The sequence below is a fragment of the Pogoniulus pusillus genome, chromosome 25, assembly GCF_015220805.1.
Source record: "Pogoniulus pusillus isolate bPogPus1 chromosome 25, bPogPus1.pri, whole genome shotgun sequence".
Taxonomy (NCBI): domain Eukaryota; kingdom Metazoa; phylum Chordata; class Aves; order Piciformes; family Lybiidae; genus Pogoniulus; species Pogoniulus pusillus.
The window spans coordinates 10,753,638-10,767,193 of NC_087288.1; the positions used below are offsets into that span (position 1 = coordinate 10,753,638).

General features: G+C 47.1%; 1 protein-coding gene and 1 long non-coding RNA gene across 2 annotated transcripts in view; one reads left to right on the forward strand and one right to left on the reverse strand.

Moving 5' to 3' along the window:
• Nucleotides 1-2,104: 2,104 nt before the first annotated feature.
• On the reverse strand, nt 2,105-5,953 carry LOC135186587 (uncharacterized). The gene is made up of 2 exons (XR_010307045.1): nt 5,747-5,953; nt 2,105-2,619 (listed from the first exon to the last, which is right to left on the reverse strand). It is a non-coding gene; the product is annotated as an uncharacterized LOC135186587 (long non-coding RNA).
• A 9-nt stretch (nt 5,954-5,962) lies between these two features.
• Nucleotides 5,963-13,556, forward strand: part of TRERF1 (transcriptional regulating factor 1) — a 114,256-nt gene continuing 106,662 nt past the window's right edge. The window contains exon 1 of the mRNA XM_064164420.1: nt 5,963-6,458. The gene's annotated coding sequence lies outside the window, so the exon portion shown is untranslated. The remainder of the gene's footprint in view (nt 6,459-13,556) is intronic.

Consider the following 13,556-nt stretch of genomic DNA (forward strand, 5'->3'; position numbering starts at 1 on the left):
CCATGTCACTGGACTAGAGGCAACTCACATCAGCAAAGCTGGGATGCTGTTTGTCTGACGCAGGCCTGCTCCTCATCCAGGTGGAATGAGCAGCTAAAGAGAAGTACTCAGTACTTTGAAGTATAGGTCCTCACGTGTTTCTGTTACAAATTATTCAGCTCCATCTCAACCTCAGACATTTTTCCTGACTTGATAAGGATTTGGCAAGAAGTGACACCAAAGAGCACAACCTGGTTTATCCTGGAAGTTCCCAGTGTCCTGAGCTCTCTGGGAAGAGCACCTGAAAGGAGGAAACACTGTGCTTGAATGTACATCAAGGCAAGGAGCATCAAGGCCAGAGAGAGGTTGCTAATTGTCCCTGTTTGGGCCACGAGCATACAACTCTTACCCCTTTCCAGGAGTAAGAATGAGGATACTGCACACAGATTGAAAGTTTTAAAGAGAAATTCTGTTTACAAGAGCATGTATACAAAAGGCAATCAGGTAGAATAAGACTCACTAGGCCCAAACTCGCTTTCTAGAATCCTCCACCCCTTCCACCCTCAGTCGGCCTAAGGTAGGCTGAAACCACCCCCCCCAGCTGGGCCTACAAGGCCTCAGTGGCTCAACTCCCTGCCCACCAACTCCCCAGGAACCAAGATAAGAGCACATTGCTCAGGGAAGTGGAAGCAAGGAAGCAGGGAGCAGAAGGCAGAGAGATGAGTCAGGCACTATCTTTTAAGCTGTGATACCGCAAAAGGAATAGAATAACAATATCACAACCTCCTGGGATGAGCAGGTCCATCCCCCTGGGCTGGGCCTCTGTCCCTGTGGGTCTGTTAAAGGGGGACCTGGGACCCCTCAGGCTACCACACTGGTCTTACCTGTGAACAAAGCACAGAGGCAGCTTCCTGAAGACAGAGCTACAGTTGCTGATTCCTGAGCAAATCCATTGCCAGCTGTCATTGACTCTTTTCATTACAAGAATGTGGGATGCCATGGCTATTTCCCTTGTCATGCACAAGGAATGTCTTCACAGAAAACATCTTTAGCTTGTTTAACTGTTCTGACTCTCCTAGTGTCACTCCTGTAAGGACCCGGTGTTTCTTCTTTATCTAACATGAAAGAGACTGACTAAATCCAAGGGATTCAGTGATACCAAACATGTTTAGCAGGGAAAGAACCAGCAGTGTCATGTGGAAAACTCACAAATTTCAATGGAAAATAAAATTCAAACATTGAGCCAACAAGCAATCAGCAATTTCATCAGCACAACTAATAGCAGTAGCTATTTTTTTAAATCTGCATCATCATAGAATCATAGAATGGCTTAGGCTGGAAGGGACCTCAAAGCTCATCCAGTTCCAACTCCCCGCCATAGGCAGGGACACCTCCCACTAGAACAGGTCACTCAAGGCCTCATCCAACCTGGCCTTGAACACCTTCAGGGAGGTTGTGGAGCACAGAATCACGGAAAGTGATCACGGAAAGGGGTCTTTGGTTTAGAGAAGGAGACTGAGGGGTGACCTCATTAATGTTCATAAATATGTGAAGGGTAAGTGCCAGAAGGCTGGGGCCTCCCTGCTCAGTGATGCCCAATGACAGGACAAGGGGCAATGCGTGGAAGTTGAGGCAGAGGAAGTTTCATGTGAACATGAGGAGGAATTTTTCACTGCAAGAGAGATGGAAGACTGGAACAGGCTGCCATGGGGAGCTGTGGAGTCTCCCTCTCTGGAAATATTCAAAACCCACCTGGATGTATTCCTGTGTGATCTGGTCTGGCAGGGGGGTTGGACTGGATGAGCTTTCAAGGTCACTTCCAACCCCTGAAATTCTGTGACTCTGTGATTTTGGCTGCTGTGGCTTTAACCAGTAAGATAAATGTGCTTCATTAAGGAATTTTAAGGGGGTTTATTTTAACAACTCCAGCTGTTGAACAAGAGTGTGTTGCTTTCTGCCACAGTCATATTGTGTTTTCTTCAGCATTGTCTTTCTTGGAAAGCCCACAAGTTCAAGACAGAACCTTCTAATGAGAACTAAGGGGTTTGGTAAGCATTATCTTTATAAGTATTTTCATTCCTGTGTCACAAAGGAATGGACCAGGGAGGACAATCAGAGACCTCTGTCACTTCCAAATGTCAGTAATTCTTTAATTTCTAAAACAGCTCCACTTAGAAAAATTAAAATTCATTAATATATAAAAAAAGCCCCAAACCCCTAAAGAAACTGTCAAAGTAAAGGCAATTACCTTACGACATTTTCTTATTTTCTGTTCTTTTTAAGTGGTGGGAGGCTAGAGCAGGCAACGAGCCACCCCGGCATTTGCTGCTACTGCAAGTGGTGCCTCGCCAGCTCCCTCCCAGACCGCTTGTGCCGTCCTCGGCGCCCAGGTGATCTCCCAGGAGCTCACCGAAATGGCAGGAAATGAACTCAAAGGAGAAGCAGTAGTCTTCTCGCTGAACCAACTCGGCGAGGCAAGCCAGTGAGCAGAGAAGAGAGCGAGGTCTCCCTCTTCTGACAGCAGCAAGCGGGAGGCTCGGCCGGCCACGATCTCAGCCCAGCGCTCCCAGCACCCGCGGACGTTGCCGAAAGGTCCTTCAACAGCATCACGAGGCGGTAGGACTGTTCGGAGGTTTCATACTGCAAATAACGATTTGTGAATGATTCAGTGATTCAAAATCAGAAAGCCTGATAATCTTAAAGCTTGATAAAATTGAAGTTTAGAAGGATCAGGAAAACTGAGAATATAATTTAGGCTTTGTGCTTTTGATGGAGACCAATTAAGAAATTCAGAGTCACAGAATGTGAGGGGCTGGAAGAGACCTCGAAAGCTCATCCAGACCAATCCTCCTGCCAGAGCAGGATCACCTAGAGCAGATCACACAGGAACACATCCAGATGGGTTTCGAATATCTCCAGTGAGGCAGACTCCACAACCCCTCTAGGCAGCCTGTTCCAGGCTCTGTCACCCTCACAGAGAAAAAATTCCTCCTCATGTTTCCATGGAACTTCCTATGCCTCATCTTCCACCCATTGCCCCTTGTCCTATCATTGGGCATCACCCAGCAGAGCCTGGCTCCTGGCGCTCACACTGCACATATTGATAAACATTGACGAGGGCACCTCTCAGCCTCCTTTCCAGGCAGCACAGCCCCAGCTCCCTCAGGCTGTCCTTGTAACAGAGATGTTCCACTCCCTTCATCATCCTTGTGGCTCTGCCCTGGTCTCTCTCAAGCAGTTCCACGTCCCTCTTGAACTGGGGGCCCCAGAACTTGACACAGTTCCAATTGCAAGATAATGACAAAGAACACAGTGTGGCTATAGCCAGCCTCCCAAGTTATGGTGAGATGTTGGCCACAGCTAATAGTTTAGCTGAGTCAGAAGAGTTTTGGCTGGCTAAAGTTGCTATGACACAGTAACATAGCATGTCAAAAGGCTGCTTGATGATTCTTTGTTCACATTTAAATTATACACTTCTTTCTGTTTTGAGAGTTACAGCACAAAGCTGCATGTTACAGGTAAATCAAGTGGCATCATGCTGATTCAATACAGATTTGTTTGTATTGATCAGTTGGTTAAGTCGAGATGCCAAGACACCCCTAGGAAGATTGTGTTAAATTCCATTGCTTATTTTTAAAGGTAATTTTGGAAATGACAGGTAATATGGGCTATTCTGGGTTTCAGACTGGACTCAGAAAACAAACAGAGGCAAGGCACATTTGAGTTGTGGTTTTAATTCTATTTTCAACATAGCTTACATGACTTAGGACTCGAGCAAGCAAACAAGCCAACCATTGAATCCAAAACTCAGCATAGATTTTGCGTAGCTCAGCACAGAGAAGTTACAATATCTGAATGGTATTTTTCACTCAAGTAAAAATAAAATCAGAAAATGACTAGCCAGCTGGGAAAAGGGAAAAGAGAAAAGAACCTCTCTCTCCGCATTTTAAACAACCGAGACCTTTGCATCCTGCACAATAGAGCCCATGGGTGATATCCTACTTTTTCACTCTTGCTCTAATCCCCACTGTAAATCAACACAATCTCAGAAAAGGTTACATTATTAAGAACAGTGGCCCAACAGGAGTGTCAGGCAACCAGGAAACCAGCATGACCATAAAAAGAAAATTAGGCTGCTGGTAAGCATTGCAATGTAAGGCTGAATTCTGCTCCAAATATAAGCCTTTCTTTTTTTTTTCCCCTGAAGGCAGAAGTAGGCTCAATAACCACCCTTAGTTCAGTTTCTCTCTTCCCTGCCATGGTTTCTTAGAGTAACTTGTCTGCCTGGGTCCATCAGCTTAAGCAGGGCGCTGCATTAAGCTGTATGCATCACAGACCTGTGCTGAAATGCAAAATCCTTCCCTGCAATGGAACATTTTCAGAAAGGAGGATGGGAGGGAGAGAGGAAGGAACTTGGAGGGGAGAGAGGGAGGGAGGGAGGGAGAGAAGGAGGGAGGGAGGGAGGGAGGAAGGAAGGAAGGAAGGAAGGAAGGAAGGAAGGAAGGGAGGGAGGGAGGGAGGGAGGGAAGGAAGGGAGGGAAGGAAGGGAGGGAAGGAGGAAAGGAGGGGAAGGGAGGGAGGGAAGAAAACGGAGAGAGGGAGGGAAGAAGGGAAGGAGAGAAGGGAGGGAAGGAAGGGAGGGAAGGAAGGTAGAAAAGGAAGTCAGAAGTTGAGAGGGAGGGAAGGAGGAAGTAAGTCAGAAGTAAGGCAGGGAGGAAGGAAGGAGAGGAAGTTGGAAGGGGGAAGGGAGGAAGGGAAGGGAGGAAGCGAGGAAGAGAGAAGGGAAGGAAGAGAAGGGAAGGGAGGCAGGGAAGTGAAGGGAAGGAAGGAATGAAGGAAGGGAGGAAGGAAGGAAGGAAGGGAGGGAAGGAAGGAAAGGAGGGAAGAAAGGGAGGTAGAAAAGGAAGTCAGAAGTTGAGACGAATGGAAGAAGGGAAGGAGGAAGTCAGAAGTAAGGGAGGAAGGAAGGGAGGAGAGGAAGTTGGAAGGGGGAAAGGGAAGAAGGGAATGGAGGGAAGGAAGGGAGGGAGGGAGGAGGGAAAAGGAGGGAGGAAGGGAGGGAGGGAGGAAAGGAATGCAGGCAGGAAAGAGAGGGAGGGGGGTAGGAAGAGAGGAAGAGAGGAAAGGAAGAAAGAGAGGCAGGGAGGAAAGGCAGGAAGGAAAGGCAGGGAGGAAAGGAAGGGAGGAAGAGAGAGTGGGAAGGAGATAATTTAAGATTCCCAGTGGCAAAGCTCAAAGACCATAAGAGCAAGTTCCTACAAGGCTCGTTCTATCAGATAATTTAATTCCAAATGAATCCGAAGTGCAGGAGCATCCTTAGATCCGGCGGCAGGTACGGCAGCCCTTCTCCGCATAGGGCACGAAACCTCCCTGGTGAGAATGAGCTTATACCGCGCAGACTTTCCTCCTCCGATGCCCCGGGGTTGAGGGAGGCCCGGCCGCAGTTCCCGCCGCCTGCTGCCCCGATCACCCTCCGCCCCAACAGCGCTCCCCTGGTTTCGCACGACACCCCTCTGTCATCTCCAGCCCCTCGGCGGGGGGACTCCCCAGTTCAGCCTCATGGCTGGCGCGGTGTCGTCCCGCGGCGCCGCTGTCAGCCTCCGGGTGGGAGCCGGCCCCGGCTTCACCGCTCTGCGGCATGCAGCGGCGGCAGCGCCGGGATTCCGCGGCACCTACTCGCCCGCCTCCCACCGACCCGCGGCCCCGGCCGCGGCGGCAGGCGCTGACAGGTCGCTGCCAGTGGCCCTGGCACCTGCGCTACGCTCACCGGCCTGAGAGGAGGGGCTGCCGGCGAGACCGCGTCTCAGCGGAGCGGGAGGCGGGAGACGGCGGCTGACGGCCGGCGGCGGGCCGCTGGGGGCAGCGGGCACCCCTCGTCCCGCCGCGGGGCCGGGCTGCCGCGGCGCTGCCGACACCTTACTTCCTGCTTCGCTACCCAGGGGCAGACCCATCGCGGCGGAGGGATCCCGCCGCCTCCAGCAGCCTCCTCCCCCTTCTGCTTCCCCCCCACCTCCCTTCTCTTCTGCAAGAAAATAATTTGACAGCGATTTGCTGACACCGGTTCTTTTCGGTTTTGTTGTGGTTGTTTTTCATCACGGACTCGGCAAAGGCAGCACGGCGGGAGGGGTAGGCCGTGCCGGAGGTAAGTGCCGGTGCCCGGAGCCACCCCCAGCGCGGTGCGGGTGGGGGTGCAGCGAGCCCCCGCCCCGCCCCGCTCCGCTCCATGTGCCGTCGCCGGGGTGGGTGCCTGGTAGCGGGGCCGGGGCCGGGCCGGGGGGAGTATGTTTTCTGGCGGAGCGATATTTGTTTACAGGGCGAGCGCCGTACAGTAAGTGAAGTAGGACCGAGCTCGGGCAGCTCCCTAATAAATTAATATCGCAATAGCTCCCTCTGCACACATCGACATCAGCCCCGCGCCTGACCGCGCCGCTCCCTGCGCCCGGCCCTCGCGCCTGCACTTGTTGCAGACTTCACGCCAGGTAGGCGAATGCTTCCTAAGTTTCATTTTTGCAGGAGCTGAGGCTCCGCTGAAAGGGAAAAAAAAAAGAGGGAAAAAAGGGGGGGGGGGGGGGGGAGAGTGGTTAAAAAAAAGTTTGCAGTTTGCAGTTCACTTTCGCTCTGCAGCGCCGAGTAGGCGAGGCCCAGCCTGCTCTCTCCTCCTCCTCACCGATCGCCTCTCTCCGCCGGCTGGCGGCGGACGGGCGCGGGGGGCGAGGCGTGGGGGGTTGGAAGCAGGCTGGGGGCGGGCGCGGCAGCGGGGCACTGACGGTACCTGTCCGGCCCTGGCGGGCGGGGTGGCCGCGAAGGGCGGCGGACCGGCCCCTGGGCGCCCCACCGCGGCGGTGCTGCCAGGTCCCAGGCGCCGTGCCGCGCCGCGCCGGGGAGTAGAGGCTGGGAAGGGCGACACGGCGGGGCTTGCCGCGGAAGTTGTCCGAGCGGCCGTCCCGCGGTCCGCGCCACGGCCTCAGGCACCAGTTGCCGGCCCATGCGTGGTCGCCCCCCACGATGCATCAGTCGGCGGCGCGCTCGACCCGGGCTCGGTGTCAGTCCATGTTAGCCAGAATGCAGTTCGGGATTCGATTTTGGAGCCCTTTCCTGCGGCCGGGTAGCACCGCTGGCTGAGCCCCGGCTCCGGAGAAATGTGTATTTCCCTATCGTTTCCGCGGGAGAGGAGCGTGCGGCGGACTGGGCGCTGCCGGGCCGCAGAAGTGCTTCATTTTCCTGGCCTGTCAAAATACGGGGGTGAGGGGGTGTAACGATCAAAAAGTCTTAGCCAGATGTTTAAATACTAGAGAGGTAATTTGCAAGTAAAATTAATTGGCAGTTAACCAGTTAATAAATGGATAGTGCCTACTCATCCTTGTGCTGACTTCTTAGAGCGGCTTTCACATCTGCTGGTCCGCTGGTCAGGCATGACTACTTGAGATGCTACCTTTCCCCAGTAAAGTCTGACCTGCACTTGCTGTCCCACCGCATCCACACTGGCTGCAGTTCAGGTGGTTCCTGGTGATGTTGGTTGATTTTTGCAGGCTATTGTGATAGCAGCAGACTAAACGTGATGGCCTGTAACTCAGCTATATATGGAAGATGTTGTAAATGCTTAACTACGTGATTAACGTTTTTAGCAGATAATCACAGGGGGTGAAGTTTTATGTCTTTGACAGTTATAATTTTACCGTGAGTACGGGAAGAGGGGAGAGGTCACCTGGCAAGCTTGGGTCTGGCCTGCCACACTGCTCAGCAGGGCCACCCTACCACCTGTACCTCCCCTGAGTGAGTACTGGCCCATAGGGCTATGCCTGGGGACCTGCCCCCTGCCCTTGCTCGAGGTACGGTGTTGTGATGAAGTAATTCATCTTTACAACATTGGTTTATGTGTGAACTGTTCCTGTGTACCGTATGTGCACCTATTTGCTATGATCATGATTCTACTTGGTGATCTTGTTGGGACGTTCAACTGGATCAGAATGGATCCATTTCCTTACTAAAACACATCTAGGTAGAGATTAGTTGTATCACTGTGTTACCTGCTGAACTAACAAGATGCAATGTGTCCTGGCTGTTACGTTACCTTTTTCCTAAGGCTTGTGTAAGGCACATACTTAACAATGGAAGTGCTGCTTCACCAATGCTTTGTACATGCATATGTAACATGGAAGTTCAGCTATGTGAATTTGCTTAAAACAAGTGAGTATATTTGTTTAGACTTTAGACAAGCAATTTTTCTTCTGAAGAAAATGTGTTGTATGCCATTTTCATCTAACCAATAGTCTGATGTACTTTGCAAGTATGCAAGGCTTAAATATAGCCTATTCAAAAGTTTTGGTGCAAGTAGGCACTCTTATGAGCTCTTCCACTACCACTAATAAGACTCCAGCGGGGAGCTGAGCAGCATTGTTGGTATGATAGTTAAACCAATGTATTTTGAAAACCCTAAAAAGCTTGAATTCAAGTAATGGACTTCACTGTGGAAGCTGGCCTGAGCAGAGAGTAGAGAATCAGCCTCTCTGGGTGAAACAGTAGGGCCAGAGCTTAATCATGCTCCTATCAACATATGTCCTACCACTGACATTACTCCACTGGAGAGAGGAATGAGGCCAAGGGTATCTGGGTAGGCATTGTGCCTCCAACATAGGCCAGCATGAGTATAAATAAACCACAGCAACCTCTCTACCTAATAGTGACTCATGTTATGTTTGGGTAGACCGAAAAATGCTCCATTGAATTTTTTCCACCCTTGTATTGCTGCTGAAGACCTGCCTCTGAGATTGCATTGAATACTGCAAAGCAAGTCCTCGTGTTTTTGGGTTTGTTATGGTTTTGGGTAGCATTCAAGTAGCCTAGCTAGGAAAAAGGAATTCCTAAATTTTAAATTCAAAACTCTGTTACTTCTCTTCTTCTGGCCATTTTAATTCTCCCAATGACATTAGTGAAGCTTGCCATTGTAAGTTGAACTCGTAACTTGACAGGGACTATGAGAAAAATAGAAGAGGAACAATCCTCTAATGTATTGTAGCAGTAAGATAATGTTCTAAAGCAGTAAGATAATACTTTGCTGTGTATATTTTAATCTTACCTTGTTCTTTTGTTTGTTCTAATCAAGTTTGGAATATGTTGTTCAAGAGCTTGGTCGGCAAGTATTCGAGAAGACCCTTCTCTTGTGATAGAACAGTAGTAAGCTAAAGAAAGGCCCTTTGATCTGTAATGTCATTGTGAGACTCTGGTTCTCACAGAGAGATTGTGTCTCCTTGGGATGTGTCATAATAACTTATGAGGTGAGGCAGTTTCATTTCAGCTTCCTTAGAAATACAGATTAATTTTTTTTTTTCTTTTTTAAGCAAGCAATGTTTGGTTGATACAAAATAGTTGTCAATATGGAAACAATTTGTTTTCTCACCTTGTCTTCTTTTGAGGCCGCATAGCTTCCAATGAAGAATTGCCACCAGAATTATATATTTTTTTTCTGTCCCTAAAATTAATAGGTCCTTTTGCTTCTCCTCCACCTGTATGATGGAGGCAGAAGCACCTTTAAGCGTGTGTATGAATGCTGCCTGGTACAGCTGCCATCTACTTAGTTACTTACATAAGATGAGCAGCACCAGTGGCATTGCTTGGAAAAGTTACTACACCTGTGAGTGAGTATTTGTAGGGTGGGGAGTGAGTGAGCTACATTAAATGTTGCACTAAGAGACATGTTTTGGCACCACTTAGACAATGGTTGAACTTGGTCGTCTTAAAGGTCTTTTCCAACTGAAAATACTCTATGAAACAAAAAAAAAAAAAAAAAGAAGGCAGAAAATTCCATGTTTTGCTGCATATGAAATTTTAAAACCTCTTCTTAAATAGTCCAGCTCTGGGAAACCTATTATTGTAATCAATGGCAGGGCTGTGAGGGGAAATCAGGCCTTCTAAGATAAAGATAAAAATAGTGCATTCAGATGTATTTTAAGAAAGGCAGCTCTTCCTTCCAAGACTAGGTCTGAGCGTGGTTTTAAAAACAGGTAGCGACAAGGTTGTCGATTTTAGTTTGTTCTTTAACTCTTCGCTTGATGCCAAGCAGATTTAAGAGATCTGATGAATTTGATTTTGAGCAGCATGTGCTAAGCTATCTTGTAGATCTTGGGGGATTATTTCTCCTTACATCTGAAGATGCCAAGAGTGGGCTTTTGCATCACCATCTCCTTGCTGTTGTAAGGTAGGGTGCAATTCAGCATGGCCAGGAGTACACAGTGGTAACATGGACAGGCAGTAAGTCAAATCAGCGCGGGTTCTTCTTGGGTATTGGTTTCTGTGGGCAGAAGCAAGAGTATATTTGACAGTGGTTTATTTTCTCTTTCTCGCTTGGTCATGTTGCTCTGTGGTGCTGGGTGTGCAGGTTCACCTGGCCCTGCTCAAAAGAGCAGCTGAGAAAAGGGGAAAACTGGAGAATGTGCTCAGGTTACAACCTGCTGCTGCAGAAACTAGAAGGCAAATACATAATTTAGGTTACTTTTTTCTTGAGAGGATAATGGTTTGGGGAATGCCCTACTGCCCCGTAATAGGGATTTTTTATTGTTCTTTTTAAGTTTAAACTCTATTAGAGTGGAGATGTTGCAGGGTTTTGGAGGAGTCATGTAGCACTGGGTATATTTTGAGGTCTGAGTGAAGTGAGTATTGTGGTTTCAGCTCAGAGTAATGTGTCTCACACAGACAGCCCACCTAAGTTTTCATAGTTGACTGATGATGTGCTCTGGAAAGACCCGAGATCCTGATGTGTTGCAGACTCAGTAGTTGATTAATTTTTTTAAAAACATTTTCATTTTGATTTGTCTTTCTCCAATTTACAGTTCCCATTTTGTTAGAATTTCACACAGATCACTGATCTCCAGGTTGCCATGCACCAGTCACCTGGGCTGGTATAGGCCACTTTCTTCCCAAGCCTACGGCCACAAGTGCTGAGTTTCCCTACCCCACCAATTTGACCTTTCTAAAGCAGCCATCCTGAGCCTTATCACAAGTTTTTCTGTCTTTCCAGTGAGAAAATGGTTTCTGTATTTCCCCTCCCTCGCTTCATCAACTAACTGCTCATGGTAGGATTTTTGATAGAGCCTGCATTGTGATATGTCCTTGAAGTGAAGTGTTGCAAGGTTTTGTTCTGTGTTTTTGTTTTTTTTTTAATTCTCTTCATGTTTAGGCTTCATTGCATCTATAGCAGATCAAGATTGCTGTAGATTATATATATATACACATATATATATTTGGGTTGTTCTTTTTAATTTGTCAAAAATCTCGTGTTTGTTAACGAAGAAGATCGCAGACTCAGGTACTGAAACCTCCAGCTAACCCTGGAGTTTTAAGATTGAAAAAAACATAGACTGGGGGAGGATCACCCTAGGAAAACAGGTGAAAGTTTAAATTATTAGCAGCTTTTTAAAAAAAGAACCCTGATAGTGAGAGGAATTTGCTTATATTGGCTCAAACAGAGCTTGGCAGAGCTCTTGAAGGACAATTTGAGGTGCAGAATTTGTGTTAGATGCTTTAAGTGGATATCAAATCCTAAATAAATTCAGCATTGGAGTATGAGTTAAAAAAAAGACCCCACCCTGTGAGCTAAGTGGCTATGAAGTTTAAATTTGATAGTGGCTGAAGTTCTCAGTTTTTATAGAAAAAAACCCAACCAAACAGAAAACAAACCACAACAAACAACAGAAAAACCCAACCCGAATGTTAACTCTTAGCTGGCCATTAGAGATGTTGTAACAGACCCCTTTTTGTCTATGTTCTTTCTCCCCCCCACCCCCCATTTTTATTGATGGGGAAGTTTCATTTCCTTTATTTATATATTTTTAGTGTACATGTGTTTGGGAGGGGTGTGGGGGAGAATGGGAGGGAAGTCTGTGTTCTAGTTTTTCTATTTAGAAGAGACAGAAATAGCTAATGCTGATGTGTTTAGAAATGACCTTAAATACATTCTCCCCTTTAAACTAAAAATTCTGCTGGAAAAATAGTGCATGTTAGGGGCTTGAGGAGTTTTGTCACACTTTTGCATGGGCTGGAGTGCCATCTGAACTTCCACTTGTGCTATGCTAGCAGAAATGTGTTTTTCCCTGTGTTGTCAGGTTTCACATGCCAAATCAGAACCAGAAATGCCTTTTCCTGGAAGCATCTCTGTTTACACTTGGACAGTTATGCCAATTGCAGCTGTATTAGTAAGAGGGTTGTTAAAAATACTATTTTATTTTATTTAGCACTTGACCTAGATTGTAACAACTTTAGTTTTCGTAACAGAACACTCACTGCAATCCTGGTATCTACTGACTAGCTTAGGACTGGTCAGTAGGGCGAACCCTGCTGTCCTATGGCATGCATATAGGCTCTCTTGGTAGGGTATGATCTTAAGTGATCTACTGAAACAAATGCTCTTAGATCTTTGCATAAATTGAAGTAGCCTTCTGCTCTGCATACAGAATTGAATACAGTTTATTGGTGATCAGGAAATATGAAGTATGTTACTCATATGGCACAATATTTTTTCATCAAGGAGGAAATGTGCTTTAATTTTGATTACAGTTTTTCAATTCTGAGGATTAGAAAATACTGCATTATAAATCTATGGAAGTTTGGAGGCAAAAGATCCTATCAGTACTAGTTTTGATCAGAAACTAAAAGTAATTCACTGATTTTGACAGTGTAGCAGTGTGTGAAGAAGGAACAGTTAAGTGAAGTGAGGCTTCTTTGGCAAGAGTCTGTAGCTTTTGGATGTTAGAGTAGGACTGCTTCTGGCTGCTCTGGCCGGCTGTACTTGTACCACTTGTGCTTCATCTCTGCTGCTACCCTGCTGTTTCTGCTGGTGAAGATGTCCTGGTGGACCATCATGTTTCTGTCAGAAAAAAGTGCTTCACTAGTACACAGTGATGCTGTTATTTAATGGTAACATTTGATAGTTAATTGCTTTTATAATGATTGTAAGATTTGCACTGACAGCTACAATAGCAGTGTGTAAAATAAGAGAGTGAATGCTGACCAGTGTTCAAATGGTTCACTTCTGTCACAAGTATGAATACTTTAAGATCCTAAATAGCTGAACTAAGCTTTCTTTCCCCAAAAAGGTAGGCTGTCAAACCCTAAAAAAATTAGGAAAGTGACTCAGGCTTCTAAAATTATCCATTATTTTTAAGCCCAACTCTTGTGTTTTGTTTTGTCCTAAGCATCAAATCTTGCCTTACCTTGCAGACAGGTGGTGATCCTTGAGTTGGCTCTTCAAACAAGGAGAAAGCTATGTGTTGCACTCTCTTTGGAGGCTGAAATCATCACCTTTGCCATGGCTCCTGAGTTGCAGAGGGTTTTCAGATAGCCATGAGCTCTGTGGCTGTTACCGAGGCTGTGTCTGTTGAGCGCAGGAGGAAGCTCTGTTGCCTGAACTGCAAGTGTATGTCACGTATAGCTCAGTGCTGAGCACAGCGTTTTGTTGCTGTACCCCTGATGTATTGGGGAGAAGTAGGCAGAAGCAGTTCAGATGATGCCTTTTTTAAAAACTAAACTGGTTACTTTTCAGAGCTTATACTCAGCATTGCAAACAAACCCCTATGCATTTTGAT